We start from the raw sequence: 15897 nt of genomic DNA, 5'->3' as shown, positions 1-15897 counted from the left end.
AGCTTAGGAAGGATATTCATCAATGTTAATTCTTCCAGCTAGAGTGAGATGGAGGGTTGACCATCTATGCAAGTCTTGCTTAATTTTTTCCATACAGACAGCGAAATTTTGTTGATAAAGAGCTTTATGTTTACTTGTGATGTTTGTCCCTAGATACTATCTGAACTGATCTATGATGATAAAAGGGAAGGTGTCCAATCTAATATTGTGTGCTTGGGGATTCACTGGAAAGAGCACACTTTTATTCAAATTAATTCTGAGACCAGAGATCTTTTGAAATTCTGTAAATGCTTGTTAAGACGGCAGGCACAGTATTTTGTGGGTCTGACATATACAAACCCATATCATCTGCATATAGAGAAACTTTCTGCTCCAGTTCTTCTCTGATAATCCCCTTTATCTGATAAGCATTTCAACAGTGAACTGCCAGTGGTTCAATGGATTTTGCAAATAGCAGTGGTGACAAGGGGCATCCTTGTCTGGTACCATGTTCTAGTTTAAAGTAGTCTGAGCAAATGCTGTTAATACAAACTGAAGTTTCTGGATTGGTATACAGTAGTTTGATCCATGCACAAATATTCGGGCCAAACCCAAATTTCTCTAATGTAGTGAAAAGGTACAGTAGTTCCATTCAATCATATCAAATGCTAGTTCCTTTTGATTGGAGATCAAAACTACCCCATTCACTCTGCTTTGAGACATACTGCTTCTTAAAAAATTCAAACAGAAAAGTCCTTTTTTCATCAAAGCTTCACAAAAATAAAAGTGGTCCGATATAATTTCACCATTTAAAAGCTCTCTTACACATTGTAGTTTATCCAATCTAGTGCAACAGATGTGTGCCAGGTTTGCCAGTGAATTTGACATGTCAGTCAGTCAGTCACTATCCAACCCACTATATCCAAACACAGGGTCACGGGGGTCTGCTGGAGCCAATCCCAGCCAGCACAGGGCGCAAGGCAGGAACAAATCCCCAGGCAGGGCGCCAGCCCAACACAGGAAATTAACAAGTGCCTAATTAAATTAAAATATGGAATATTATCTTTTTGATCAGGTTTAATGACATATATCACTGTATCCTTTTAAAATACTAGATCTTCCTGTAATCACAGACCTGCAAGAATAAGCTGCTGAGAATAAGCAGTTAAGTTCCGCATTACCAGCAATCACTCCAAATTAACCCAATAAACCACAGAGTAGGGTGACAGCAAAGAACAAAACAACAAAAACTCAAGTTAACATTATCTGTCCTAAGAACTTAATTTGGATTTCTAGCAAACAGGACCTACTTAATCCATGTTTTTAATTATAAATTGCCTACCCTTATGGCAGTTAATCACTGACCACTTCAAATGGATTCAGTTTGAGCCAACAATTGAACAGCTCTTGCTGCGTTTGCTGCAAAAATACAATGCCCAAACATATGGAGGTGAAGTGTTGGTGATGCTTTGAAAATTTTTTTAGCCACAGTCACTGGAAGAAATAACTACAATTTATTCCTTAAGAGACAGTTAAAGATTGAATTTAAATAAAGTTTGTTAAGGAGGAATGAAATACAGCACTCAGCAGGGCAACATTCATGTGCATATGCCAGGATTGCCACCTCCGTTGCTCTACCCAAGGTATGGGCCTACCTCTGCTCATACATCACAAATTTTCTTACACATTGTTTTCCCTTATTGGGGTAATTTAAATTCTTTTTCAGTTAGTTTGCAAATGCTGGTTAGATCATGTGATTTGACAGGCACACTGAGAATGCACTTCAGGCCATTTATGTTGCATCTTTTTCTCTCTCTCGGTCACTGTCTCACAGTATAATTTAACACCATGCCCCAGACAGAGAGTGGCCCACCAGGTAGTCCTAAAATAAGCCAATCCCTATTAGTAGGTGATATGTAAAGAAATACAAGAGAATCAGACATAAATATTTTAAAAGATAAAAAAGATAATATTTTAATAGAAACTAAATGGTAAGCCCTGCAAATAACTAGGACAAAGTAACAGATTTCAGCTCACATGTACTGCATGTTCATGATCAATGGGTCTCCTCAAGGACTGCAGTGCACTGCTCTACAAAAAATACTAGAAATGGACAAAAAATAAACAGTTTGTTAGGACATACAAACAGTATAAACTTGGAACAATAAATTAACAACAGGGGGTGCATCGTTCATATTTTTGATTAAGTGATCTGTTCAAACACCTCTTGAGGTAATTGACCAACACTATACAAGCACCTCCTTTAGCAGCTAAAACATCATCCAAGAAATATGTCCCATTTTAGTAAAGTGTCTGAAATAAACCCTTCAACATGTGCAGACAAGTACTGGTATTACAAAACTGTAAAAAAAATCACGAATTGTACAATCTATAAAAGGAAGCTAGTACAAAAGGCAGCCTATTGCATATCTTTTTTATGCCAAGTATCAAACAGCGATATTTATCTAGTTGGACAGAACTGCAGCTTAAACCCGGCAAAAGGATGAAAAGCTAAAACAGCAATGGCAAGAAGCACCTTTTGTGCCTGTAATATAATCACATAATTGAGGCAATGAAACAACAAATGATGCTGACTAAAGAAAAAGTACATAATTAACCCTGCAGCACATAACATCACTGATAGAAAACAAGATGCCTTCACTTATCACTTACCAGATCAGAAAAGAATTTTGGTTCACTGGCTCCTAATTCAGCCTATTCCAACACAATCCAAAAACTGAGTACCAAAATAAATGCAAGCCAGTAAAAATGCATTGATATTTATGAGTTAGTGGAACAAAAAAAAAATCAACATCAGAGTTGTTTAAATCATCACATAGCAATTTGTGTTGAAGCTACTATAAACATGAGCACACAAACTGCTTGCATGTCTGAACAAACCAAAGCACAAAACCACAGCTCACCATACACATTGTCATTTTATTTCCTTTAATTAAAACTGCAAAAAACATCCTGGGCAAACCACAATGCACACTTCCACTGTTAGAAATCGCTACTCGATAGAAGGAATCTCTACAAAGCAAAGTACAAGAGTTCTGTAATCTAGGCTAAGGTTTTGTTTTTGAAATCAAAGGAGATCATTTCAATTTTTGCTGCTTAACAGTGTTTTCATAAGAAAAAGCTTTAAAGCAGTACACAGAAATGTCAAATACCACCAATCTAACCATCTGTAAAAAAAATGATGGCATGATAGTTAGAAATTCCATATTTGTACATTTTATATGCCAGCACTGGTGAGGAATTTGTTGTGTTCTACCATTCTTTATTTCATTAAAATATCTCTCCTACTTAGAAAATGACAATGATTAATCAAACCCATTTTGTGATATGTTGCACTGCTAATGGACTGTGTAAGTGCACAACATCTAAAAATGTGCTTGCATGCAGGAAAACATTTATACTACTATCAAGTCCTACCATATAACTTACCAAGACATGTATGGTTGGTAAACTTATAACTCTATAAATATGACCAGAGTTGGTATAGGAAGTGAGAGTGTCCTGTAATACACTACTGCTCTGCCGTTAGTTCCTGCCTTCCTGTTTTTGAACTGGATTAAGCTGAATTAATAAAGGATGGATTGATAGGAATACTTTTGTGCACAGAATGTATTTCTTTGTAAACGAAGTGCAGTGGGGTCACTGATAAATGAAGTATAATACTATGCCATAGAATCATACATTCCCAAAGAAAATCATGTAAATTGGTGGTGCACAGCTGTGTAATCTTAAACAATGCTATCTGCTTCCGTGAGTTTTATGTTTACTCAAATTCCAAAAGAAATCACGATTATAACACAGTACAGTTCAGAACAATTCCATATACAGTATATATATATATATATATATATATATATATATAAAGGTCTCCTAGAACATGTTTAAAATGTCAGGCTTTCTCAACAAGCACAACCAACACTGCTTCTGTGTAGCATGTGTTGTGTTTAACATAATGTGTTGGGGGTATCATGACTATATGAAAAAGAAGGGCTCCATTTCCAAGGGTCAAATATCACTATATACACCCAATGCAGAATGGAATCAGGTCATAGGGGTTTTTGCGTACACTTTATCAGGGCCCTATTATTTCACCAAAAAAAAAAAGAGCACTGATTTTAACAGACTTGAAAAAGGACACTGTCACCTAATAATGTTACTTTAGATTTCAAATGAAATGCATGTGTTTTCGCTGTAGGTTTTTGTTTCAACCAAGGTCAGTTTTTAATTGGACTCTTAAGCAAGCTGTTATTTCCAGGTTTTTATGTGTTGGGATCAAAGATTAAATTAAGTTTGGTATTTTTTATTAGAATGTACCAATCATTTATGCAATATTACATGGGAATCATTTAGCATGTTTTTATTTAGTTTTTGTAGTCTTCATTCTCTATTATTTACCAATGAACACATTAGTTGGGCTGACCCAGAAGTAGTTGCAGCCTTGCAGCATTCACAGTTGGTAGGAACGGAAACTTGCAGCCACACTGAGCCGCCAGGACTGAGTTTCAGAATGACTGCTATAGTAAGAAATTCACCAGAATCAGATGGTGTAAACAGTTAATTAGATTAGTACACATTACTTTTAGTTAAATAAAATATAAAGTAATGATAAACAATTTATAAAAGTAGTCTTTTATTTATATATTTATTTATTAAAGCGTTTTATTGTTAGATTTTTTTTTACTTTTGAAATATAATGAGAAAAAAACTACATGAGGTTGACCAGAACTTTAAGGTAATATATGGATTCTACATTTTTTGCATTATACGATTTACCGGTACATTATTTTTACAGATATTCCACGTTTTAAGTCAGTGTCATTGTGAGTCTATAGAAATACAACAATTATTCACAAAATATTCTTACATATGGAAACTATTAATTGATATTGGCAGCTGCCACTCAGCGTAAATTTGTTTTAAATAATTTGTAACCATTAATTGTATTATAGTTATTGCTCTTTAGATAGATTTTTAATTCAATGCATTTTACAGACTTATTTTACATTGTACTAATCAAGTCATCCATAATTCTTGAGGAGTAACTTCAATTGTACCTATACAGTACCTGTGTTTTATCAATTTTATATACAAAAATACACATAATAACCCTTTTTAATTTCTTTTGCATGAAATCACTAAGGGACCTCAAGATTGCTGGATATCATGGCCAGCCTGTACACTAGTACTGTGAGTGCTGTGCAGAGTGGAGGCAGAACCTCTGCGTTTTTCCCAGTTGATTCTGGGGTTCGTCAGGGGTGTGTTCTTGCTCCTACTCTGTTCAATGCTTCTATGGACTGGGTGTTGGGCAAGGTCATGGGGTCCAGTGGCAGTGGGGCATCTGTTGGTGAAGAAAAATTCACCTATCTTGAATTTACCGACGGCGCTGTGATCTTCGCGGAGTCAATGGAGGCTCTGATCAGGGCTCTTGAGGGACTGAGCGAGGAGTTGAGTGTCTGAATTTGCGAGTGTCCTGAATAAAAACCAAGACCCAGACCTTTAATTACCTCTTAGGCACAGCCATCAGCAGTATGTCTGTCTGCGGAGAGAGTGTCGACCTTGTCGAGAGGTTTACTTACCTTGGCAGTGGCATTCATGCCTCTGGTGACTCTTCCTACGAAGTCAGTACACGGATTGGGAGAGCATGGGGGTCATGACGTCGCTGGAAAGGGGTGTGTGGCACTCCCAATACCTATGCAAAAGGACGAAAGTCCAAGTCTTTAGAGTCCTGGGGCTTCCTGTTTTGCTATAAAGTTGCGACACATGAACACAGTCCAGTGACCTGAGACGAAGACTGGACTCCTTTGGTACTGTGTTTCTTTAGAGAATCCTTGAGTACCACTGGTTTGACTTTGTGTCGAATTAGCAATTGCTCATGGAGTCCCAAAGGAGGCGCATTACCTGCATTGTGAGGCAGCATCAGTTACTGCACTATGGCCATGTGGCGGGAATACCCGAGGGAGATCCAGCTCACAGGATCCTCATTGTTGAAGACCCGAGTGGCTGGACCAGGCCAAGGGGACACCCACGTAACACCTGGCTGCGACAGATAGAGGGTCATTTCCGGAGGGTGGGACTGGACCGCATGTCTGCCTGGGGGGCTGCCAACCAGGATCTCGAGGTGTTTCGTCGTATAGTGGGTGCAGCAACGTGCTGTACCAGTGCATGCTCCCCAACCTGACCCGAAGTCACTAGAATTGCTGAACTTAATGAATTCTTTGTAAGTTATAGTGAAACGTAAGTAGTTTTTGACCATTTTACTGTAAATGCACTGCACAGCCATTCACAAGATGCATTTGGTAATGGTCCGTCTTGTATGTTTTTATGCCATCACTACTACAAGTAACTGACATTACTTTTATTTCTGTATGTTTACATTTGAAAAACTGTATTCTACGTGCAGTTGTCTCTTTTCATTTTTCATTTTCCGATGCATATTGATGCTTCATGTTACTCTTCTAAAATAAGTTACAAACTTTTCTAAACAATAGTGTATAGCAGAGTAAACAGTCAAGTCCACTAGTAGAAAAATAACTTTGTATTCTTGAATTACCACAAGCTGAATAAGATTTTCACAATCAGAAATAAGTTTAGTATCATGAATACATACATCTGGCATCAGCCAAAAGAAGGATATGCAAGTCTGAAAGCCTGAAATCTGTTTTTCAAATTTACAGACTTGTCAGGACTGAGGAAGAGTGGCTGGCCCTGACTTCCATGTAGCTTTAAGATGTGAGCAAATTGGCCAATTTATATACATCTATCTATCTATCTATCTATCTATATGAGACTATGACATCTTACATTTTTTCTGTTTGTAGTTTCTTTTCTAACAGTTCAGTAGCCACGATGTGCTGTGCTGCAAAAGCAAACACAATCGAAGATTGAAAATGCATTTGAATGGATGGTGTAAATGAAATGCAGTAAAATTATACGTAGATCCGATTAATACATCAAAGCAACATTAAAGGGTGTCTTTTGAGGAAATGCAAGATGTTTTGTATATGGATGACACAGGCAGCATTAAAAAATCCACAGGCGAGATCCTGCCTGCAGGCCTTGAGTTTGACACCCCTGTCTTAAATGCTTCAATACTTTGACTGACAACCCAACACATTATCCTATTTCATGGCTCTTTGGCTTGGAGATGATGATAAATTTTAATTGAATGTGGAAAATGATATCAATTATTACATGTTTAAGTGATCTGCACCATACACAATGTAATATATTCTCCTAAACCTAATGAAGAAAAGGAAAAAAAAAGATTAAGTATATCGCTATTCTCTGGGAATATTAATAGATCATAATGTTAACACATTTGTATATACTATAATCTTTATGCTGTATGAATCCTTATTTTTCAGTAGGGCTGTCAACTAATAGTAAAAATGAAAATATTTCAAATTTAAAAAGTTTGACTAGACAGTGTACAATTGTTTGTTTAAATTTCTCAAGATACATACAGTATATGGATGTTGCATTGAGGTATAGTACAACCTTGATTACCAGTCAGGGATTGAGACCGAGGCTGTGACGGATAAGAGAAAAGGGATAACAGAACAGGTACTTTAAACTGATATACTGCAGATTAGAAAATAGTCATATTTATTTACAAAACAAAATATAACATTGTATTACCAAAATTAAATAAATTCATATAATACTGTAATGACCAGCATAATAAGTAAACACAACTCAGAGGTAAAGGAGTTTTCTACGTTTTACTTGGGAGTCTTAGTTCCATAACAAATGGTGCCCTGTCTTATACTCTGTTTACCTGGGTTATAGAGCACACCTCCAAAACAATAAAATAAAGCATTTCCTACCAATCAGTTTATCTCCTGCCACTTACATTCTTTTTATCTCTGTACCACAAACACTCCTGCTTATTGACTCCTGACTCCCTACTTAAAACTTCCTTCCGCTGCACCTTCCTTTTTCTCCTAACTTCTCCTGTCACTCATCTCTTAACAGGCATGTTAGTCCCTTAAAGAACAAAAGCCCTTCACCCTGTCCCATCACTTACAGCATTCATTCCACCCTTTCTGCTCCCACACAGAGCATCACAAGCTGCCTGCACATTACAATATGTTAATAAAACATAATATAGCAGACTTTAAAAAGAAAATTACAATACAGAACAACATTAACATTAATATAGAATAACATTACCATCGGTGGTTTCCATTATCGATATGTTTTTCAATTTTGTCGGCATCATGCTTTATATCGTTCACTGTTGTTGTTCCTACTCCGTAAACTGAAGCAATACTTTAAGCACTTTCGCATTTCATAAATGTTTAATAATTTTAATTTTTTGTGACAATTCCAATACCACATGCATATGTTTATCGGTCATAACAATGTATGGAAGATTAATTATAACAAATGAGGAAAACTACGAAATGCTATTAAAACTGAAGGTAAATAACAGATACTATGGTGCTGGGGAAGAACACTATGTGCTAGCACAAGGGACAGTTATTCTAATGTGCACAGATCACAGCGTACTGCACGGCAGTAGTAGTACAGTAACAAGTAGACGCTGGCATGTGCAATGTTTTTTTTTTTTTTTGGCCCTGACGGTTAATGGAGACTGACAGTTAATCGAGTGACAGATAATAGAAGTTTTACTGTACAAGTAAAAATATTCTGTGATGTGTTGTATCCACTTATTTTTTTTTTTATTTTATGGACATCAGTCTCCATTGGCTATGAAATTCGTCCACATTATTTGCCGTATCCAAATGGGAACTTAGCAATGGAAATTATTCATTCTGTCATCAATACTATAATAATGACTTGCTCGGCAGAATATGTGGTGACTTCAACCATGTGACTTTGGAAGGAACAATGATAAATTTTTATCAGTTGGTGTTGTGTTCCACTCGAGGAAATAACAAGCTGGACCTGCTTTATTCAACAGTTAAGGATGCCTTTTAGTGTAAACTACTGCCTCCATTGGGCAGATTTCATCACAACCTGATTCATCTTAGTCCCAGCTACAAGCTATTATCAGACAGCAACCCGTTACCAACAGAATAATGATAAAGTGGAGTCTTGAGGCTGAAATGGTTCTGAATGACAGCTTCCAAATGACAGACTAGGAATTGATGTGTTAGTCACACAGAGTTTATAATGGGGGACTCAGTCACTGACTCACAGACAATGTTAACTTTTATGTCTACACTGTAGTACCCTAAACATAGTATGTTGCTTTCAAACAATTCCAAGATTATGGTCTCCTGAATGAGAAAAAGACAGCATTAAAATCCAGCGACAAAGAGGTTTTGAAGGACAGACAGCAAGTGCTTAAGAAAAAGCTGAGTGAAGGAAAGAAAGCTTACAAAGCTAAAATAGAAAACAAACTCACTAAGAATAGAATGGAAGATGTCTGAAATGGACTGGGTATAATTACTAGACTCAAGCAATCCAGGGCATAGGTGCTAGATGGGGATGTGACCAAATCTAACCCCTTGAACCAATTTTTGACAGCTTATCCCTCCCACTGCCACATTCTTCCAATGACCAGTCTTCCCACATCATCCCTACTACATCAACGGCTCCTACCACATAAACTGAAATGGCCAGAGATGAGTCCACCTCTCACCATCAGTATTGGCTGTCCATAACTAAAGAGCAAGTAAGGAGACAACTGAGGAGGCTACACATAGGAAAACATGTGGAACCAGAAGGAGTCAGTCCTAGAGTTCTTAAGGCCTGTGCTGACCAACTTTGTGGTGTTCTCTGCCACCTGTTCAGTCTTAATCTAAGGCTACAGAATGTGCTGTTGCTGTGGAAAACATCCTGTACTGTATTGGAGTGGAGGATGCAATTATCTGTTTGCTCCACAAAGCTTATTCTCATCTGGGCAAAGCTGGTAGCACTGTGCAGATAATGTTTTTTGATTTCACCAGTGCCTTCAGTACCATCCAGCTATCCCTGTTATGGGGTAATGGACTATCAGTTTATAGAACCCCCCCCCCCCCCCCCTTTTAGTCAGCTTTATCAGCATCCAATATGATTTCTAGTATTGCAGATCCTAAATAATATGGGAGGTCTAGAGTATACAAGAACATGAAGAAAACTGGCTGCTCTGTTAAAAAATTCACTGATTAAAGCCTGAAAGATATTTCTAAATATCAAGCTACACAGGAGTCTATCTAATAGAGACACAAGACTGAGGATTCAATCACAGAAGCTAGCCCTCAAGTTTATCAGTCCTTTCAGGATTGTTATAAGGACCAGTAAACTAATAAATATCATTTGGCTTTGTTTAGTCATACTCATATAGATCCTTCATTTCAAGGATTCTGAATGTGATAATGTTACACTTTGCTTTAAACCTGTTAACATCAATGTGTATACCTGCACCTGTGGCACCCTCTCCACTTATGATGGTGAAGGAGCTAGAATATGAAATTAAAAAGTTATAGATTCCCATTGTATAGGGTTTTGTATTCAATATCTGATTCTCCAGGGGAAGGGTTACAGCCCTGGGGAACAGTCCAGGATACCTGCTAAAGGTGTGCATGCTCCATCGTTACTTTATCAATTTCATTGGAAACACCACATAATTTTTGATAGAACTTGCTTTTCAGTCCACAGCCTGGAAGGGGAACTTTGCCAGGGCCTAAGAGAAAATTCTATCCTTTTTTCTCTGTATTATAATTTTATTTTTTCCCTATCAAGATTCAGTCAAATATAATACATTTGTCCCCTTTTGAATTTTCTTGTTAATCTTGTTTATATTGTCCCTACACAAGTGTGTGCATTTGGCAGGAATGAAACAAGATCACAAGTCAAGTTAGCCATGTTTAAAACAGCAACCCGTGTGCTCTACACCTTTATTTACTATGAGAGTATTTGGCACTTTGTGACTCACAAACAAACATGGGACACTGGTATGCAAACCCTATTTGTCCAGAATATTTATCTATGTCCTTTGAAAATACTCTGTGCCTTACTTAAAAACTGAACAATTGACCTTTTTGATGCTTTCTTTCATGAAAAGACTGAATCTGTCACAACTCCAACTAGTTATCAGGCAATGTTTATTTTATGTAGCATTTTTCTGAGAGTATACCAGCACAAATATTTTTTCCCCATTATATACTTTTGACTATGATAAGGGCAAACCATTGAACAAATCTTGTCTAATACATATTTTTTAATGGTGAACTGCTCTGCAAGCCTAATTTAGCAGCAGTTCTGCATTAGGACTTTTAGAATAAAAAATAAATAAATTGCTGGAACATTTGTGGACTGTATTTTTAAATGTTGTTGCCTCTTTCTGAATTAAACAGGTACAGGTAAATTTTCATCTCACTTCTGCCTCATGCTCCTAAATGTATAATAGTCAATCTACTATTATTTTTAATAAGGAGCTTTTTACAAACAGGCATTTGCTTATTCATTTAACCATAGCCATCCCTAATATGGTCCTACCTCCATCTGTTACGACACCTTCAAAAAGGAAATGGATTTAAAGAGCCAGGCTACCATAAACAAAAACACAAGTGCATTCCCCCAGCTGCATTAATGACAGACTGGAGAATAAGGCTGGAGATTTGCCAGGCTCCAAGCCTATTGGCCTGTGTGACTCCAGTTCTGTAGCTCCCAACTACTTAAAGGAGGCACGAGCGTGTAAGGTACTTTATCTACTCTAAGTTTTCTAGAGATATTGTATATAAAAGTATCTTTCATAAATGGGAAGTAAACACAGTAAATGGAATATATTTTCAACCACACAAATTACTTTCCAAGCTTCAGAACCATATGATATGAAAAAAATCATATAAAACATAACAATTTGACGAAGAAATATTTGATTTATAAAGGATAATGTAAAACTGAAACTAGTAAAATATAGTCAAAATAAAACACATTATAAAGGTAAGCACAACCAACATTCTCTATATCCTCTGAAGCTTATGACAATGTGACCTACAGGTTTTGGACGTCAACTTGTAGTTCCATGGCTACAGCTTAACTGCATGATCTCAAGTTACCAATTAAAGGTCGCTAATTTTGTTTGATTCACCAACTATATTTGCAGAAATGCAGCCTCAACCCTACACCATACTTCACTGTTGCCCACAAATATACATTCATGTAATGTACCATTCTAAAGCTTTTAGATAGAAAAACTGCCTTCTGTTAAATTTTGACTCATCAGCCCAGAGCCCTTTCCCATTTTTCTGCAACTCCCAATCTTTTGGAGTTGTTTGGCTTTATTTCAACCTCAGATGAACAGTTTTTTGGTTGCAACTCTTCCAAGAAGACCACTTCTTTTAATTCTGGAATGTAGTTGGTTGGTTTCTGACAGTTCTGTGCTGATTGCAGAACTGGACATCTTGAAATTTTGAAGGGAAGTAAGTCTGATATATTTCTTGTTTGCTGTACTTAAGTTTCCATGAATGACCACTGCAAGCTTCATAATGATTTAACTCTATTTTATCTCTCTGGATCATGAGTATTTATACTGTAATACTATCCAGATGAAGTGCTACTAGAAGCATAATATCTAAGTGAGACTTTATAGTGTAAATGGAAAGTGTGACAACTGCAGTCATAAAGTAGCTCTTCCAAACTATCTGAGATAACTGTCAGACTCATATCCAGGAGCACTTGCCTTTTTCACCTGTAGTACCTACTAAACAGCAAAATTTGTAAACAAGAAATATTTAACTTCAGGACAATATGCCGTATGAAGATGAATAACATACCTGTGTAATGAACTTTACACAATTTACACAGCTGTTCTGTAGTACAGTATAAATAACAGAAATTACATTTATGTACAACTGTTCCTCTAAATGAGTTCATTTCAGGATTGATAAGAAAATCTCTTAGCCAAGTCAAGATCAATTGTGAGAGTCACTGTAAAATGTCTTTATGAGTTAATGTTATCCATACTCTTACCAAGCTTATCACATATAAATGTGCTTTTCACAACATTCCAGTGTTAGAACACACTGAACACAACACAAATCTGAAGAGACACAATACAACAACTTTTTTTTTTCCAATAGCACTATTCACATTATTATATACTATAGCTGAAAGTGATGAACACATCAGCAAATATACAATAATGATAAAGTACACATAATGCTACTTCTTCCATTTGTAGCAAGATCAATTTGTTTATCTAGGACAACTTTTGTAATTAAATAAATATGAATTATAGTAGCCACACTATCAACTAAAAACCTTTAAAAATTAAGTGTACAGTAATTGGTGACGCCGAAGACAGTACATCTGTATATTTAACAATGTGCATTGCAAGAATCATTGCATTGGAATAGGTGATATATGGCAACCTAACAGCACTTGAAGGTCAATTCAATTTTAATTTGCACTGCACTGCATGTTTTCCTGATGTCTGTTGAGGACTTCCACAACAGAGAGACATGGTATGCAAGTTACATGAAACTGACCCTATGAAGGTTCTGTGAGTAAATGGGCACTATAAAGAAGTGGCAGGGCATGAACATGCTTTTTAATGTTGCTGCCAGGACAAGCTCTGGGTTCCCTTGATCATGACCAGGCAAAATAAGGTATAAAAATTGATCAGTTAATTAAATTAGCCACTAATTAAAAACTGAGTTAGTATAAACATTTCTATTCTTAAAGTCAGACTGTATTAAATGTGGTATATCCATAATGGACTACTGCCTGGAAATTACAGCAAGATAATAATAGAAAGTCCAGTAACTTTTTCCGTGACAAACACTTCAAACTGCTTAAGTTTCATTTTTAATGGTTGTTAAAAAATGTAAGCCTAGAATTAGATTTTCTGCTAATACAGCTGCTGAGCGCTGCTTCCTGCAGCTCCGACCTCAGATCTCGGGAACCTTCTGATCAAACACTACGATGGAGACACCAATACCTTGTTTGTAATTGTATTTTACCTATGACCTTGTTACTGCTTTCTGATTGTGCTCTAAGTGAAGAGCACTATACAAAAATAAACAGAAATTAATTCAATACTTTTTCCCAGAATACCAGTTATTGCAAACTACTAGCATTTGAGAAATAACAGCAACATGGAAACAACCTGAGGAAGCATTTGCAAGACCATAAGCACAAATATGGTCCTATACAAATTTCAGAACAGCTGCCTCAGTTTTCTACCAATTCAGATGGTTTGCCTCTTGGAAGAAAAGAATGCTCAATACTTTTAATACCATTTTTAAAACTGGGAGTGGAATGTGTTGACTATTTTTGGCAAAAGTACAATATTGTTTCTGTCAGATCCAAGACAAACTCATCATAGTAATGTAAGCAAAACAATAAATATTGGACATTCTCTGTTATGAGCCAACAGAAATTCACCTACACTCATTGAACTGACATAATTTGTCACATTGCTCAAAACCTCCAACATGTCTCTGTCAGACTTGTGATAAGGTAATGCATTCCATTTACAATGTACATATTATGTGTTATATCCTGAATGAAATGTTTGTTTTATCTTGAATGAATAATTATCCACAACACCTGCTTTCCCAAACCCAACAGGCTATGATCTTTTGAAAGCCAGTCTATACAAGCGAAGGTGCATTATTCAAGCTACTAGACAATAACTAAAGAAAACAGGCTTAGGCTCTATGTAATATTCATTTTTGATTACTGCTTTACTTAAAGGGTGACATAGTGATATAGCGGGAGATTTTAATCAATTCTAGCCTAGATGTACTTGGCAATCAGATTAACTTGACAATCTACAACCCTGTAAAAGAAAGAAATGAGTGGAAAGTTCTTAGTCCAATTTACACTAGGTTTACAATGCAGCAGTAGGCAATCCTGGCATCCCATGCGAGAAAGGTATTAATACTTTCTGGATATCACTCTACTGTGAAACACATCACAGCACAATCACAAACAACTTTAATCAAAATAACAGTTAACAACATGCCTGACATAATTTATTCCAGAATGGAAGAACAGCCAACACTAACACAGAACACACAACCACAACAGTGAACAAAGATTTATAGCCTGTAAGTTAAAAAAATCAAAATATTTAAGGCAACATTGACTGATTTTGTAAGTCATTTTATTTTAACAGTATGGTGATTATTTTCTTTTGTTGAATCATTTTTGTAAAACTTTGTATTGGTAGTTCTCTGGAAAAAAGCTAAATAAAGATTAGCTTTACAGGCAAATTAATATCAGATATTAGAAAAGCCCTTAGCGTCAAGTCTGCCCAGCAGGTGCTGGAATTAAATCCACATGTAAAGAGCTCTAGTTTTAAACACAAATCCCTACTTTAGGGACTCCAGTTTAAAATAATAAATAATGTATTTCAGGCTTATCTTATAGTAATAAAAGGGGATGAAGTTTGCCCTTTTCAACATATGGGCTCATTTTAATACTTACGATGCTTAAGTCAATACTTGTGCTTTCAATTTTTAATGATTTGTATTTTAAATTCTAATTTCCAACGTGAACTAAAATTCACCATTGATGTCACTTTTGAACACTGGTGTAACATTTTTAACATATTAAGGCATTAAAAGAAACAAAGACTTTTTGCCAGCACAAACCTTCTTTCATATTCAGAAGAGGAAGGCTGAATCTGCACCTTTTACTATTAGTATTCATGTCAGAAAATGCATAGCATATTGCTAGAGTACAGGACAGGTTGACCACTTTAGAACATCCTTCTGCATAACATTCCTACTTTGAAGTCAAGTACTAATTTTGTAGTACTTCCTACATTTAAAAAGGTAAACCATAGAATATCCATCCATCCATCCATTTTCCAACCCGCTGAATCCAAACACAGGGTCACGGGGTTCTGCTGGAGCCAATCCCAGCCAACACAGGGCGCAAGGCAGGAACCAATCCTGGGAAGGGCGCCAACCCACCACAGGACACACACACACA

General features: G+C 36.4%; 1 protein-coding gene across 11 annotated transcripts in view; it reads right to left on the bottom strand.

Moving 5' to 3' along the window:
• Positions 1-15897, bottom strand: part of LOC114645970 (F-actin-monooxygenase MICAL2-like) — a 353538-nt gene that overhangs the window by 329656 nt on the left and 7985 nt on the right. Inside the window, exon 2 of one of the 11 annotated variants that reach the window (XM_051922735.1) lies at positions 2017-2082. The exons of the other annotated variants lie outside the window; for them this stretch is intronic. The gene's annotated coding sequence lies outside the window, so the exon portion shown is untranslated. The remainder of the gene's footprint in view (positions 1-2016; positions 2083-15897) is intronic. 11 annotated transcript variants of the gene reach the window in all.

This window comes from Erpetoichthys calabaricus, chromosome 2, assembly GCF_900747795.2.
Source record: "Erpetoichthys calabaricus chromosome 2, fErpCal1.3, whole genome shotgun sequence".
In the NCBI taxonomy this organism is placed as follows: domain Eukaryota; kingdom Metazoa; phylum Chordata; class Cladistia; order Polypteriformes; family Polypteridae; genus Erpetoichthys; species Erpetoichthys calabaricus.
The sequence above is the reverse complement of the archived record's forward strand: the minus strand, read 5'-3'. Positions and strand labels throughout refer to the sequence as shown.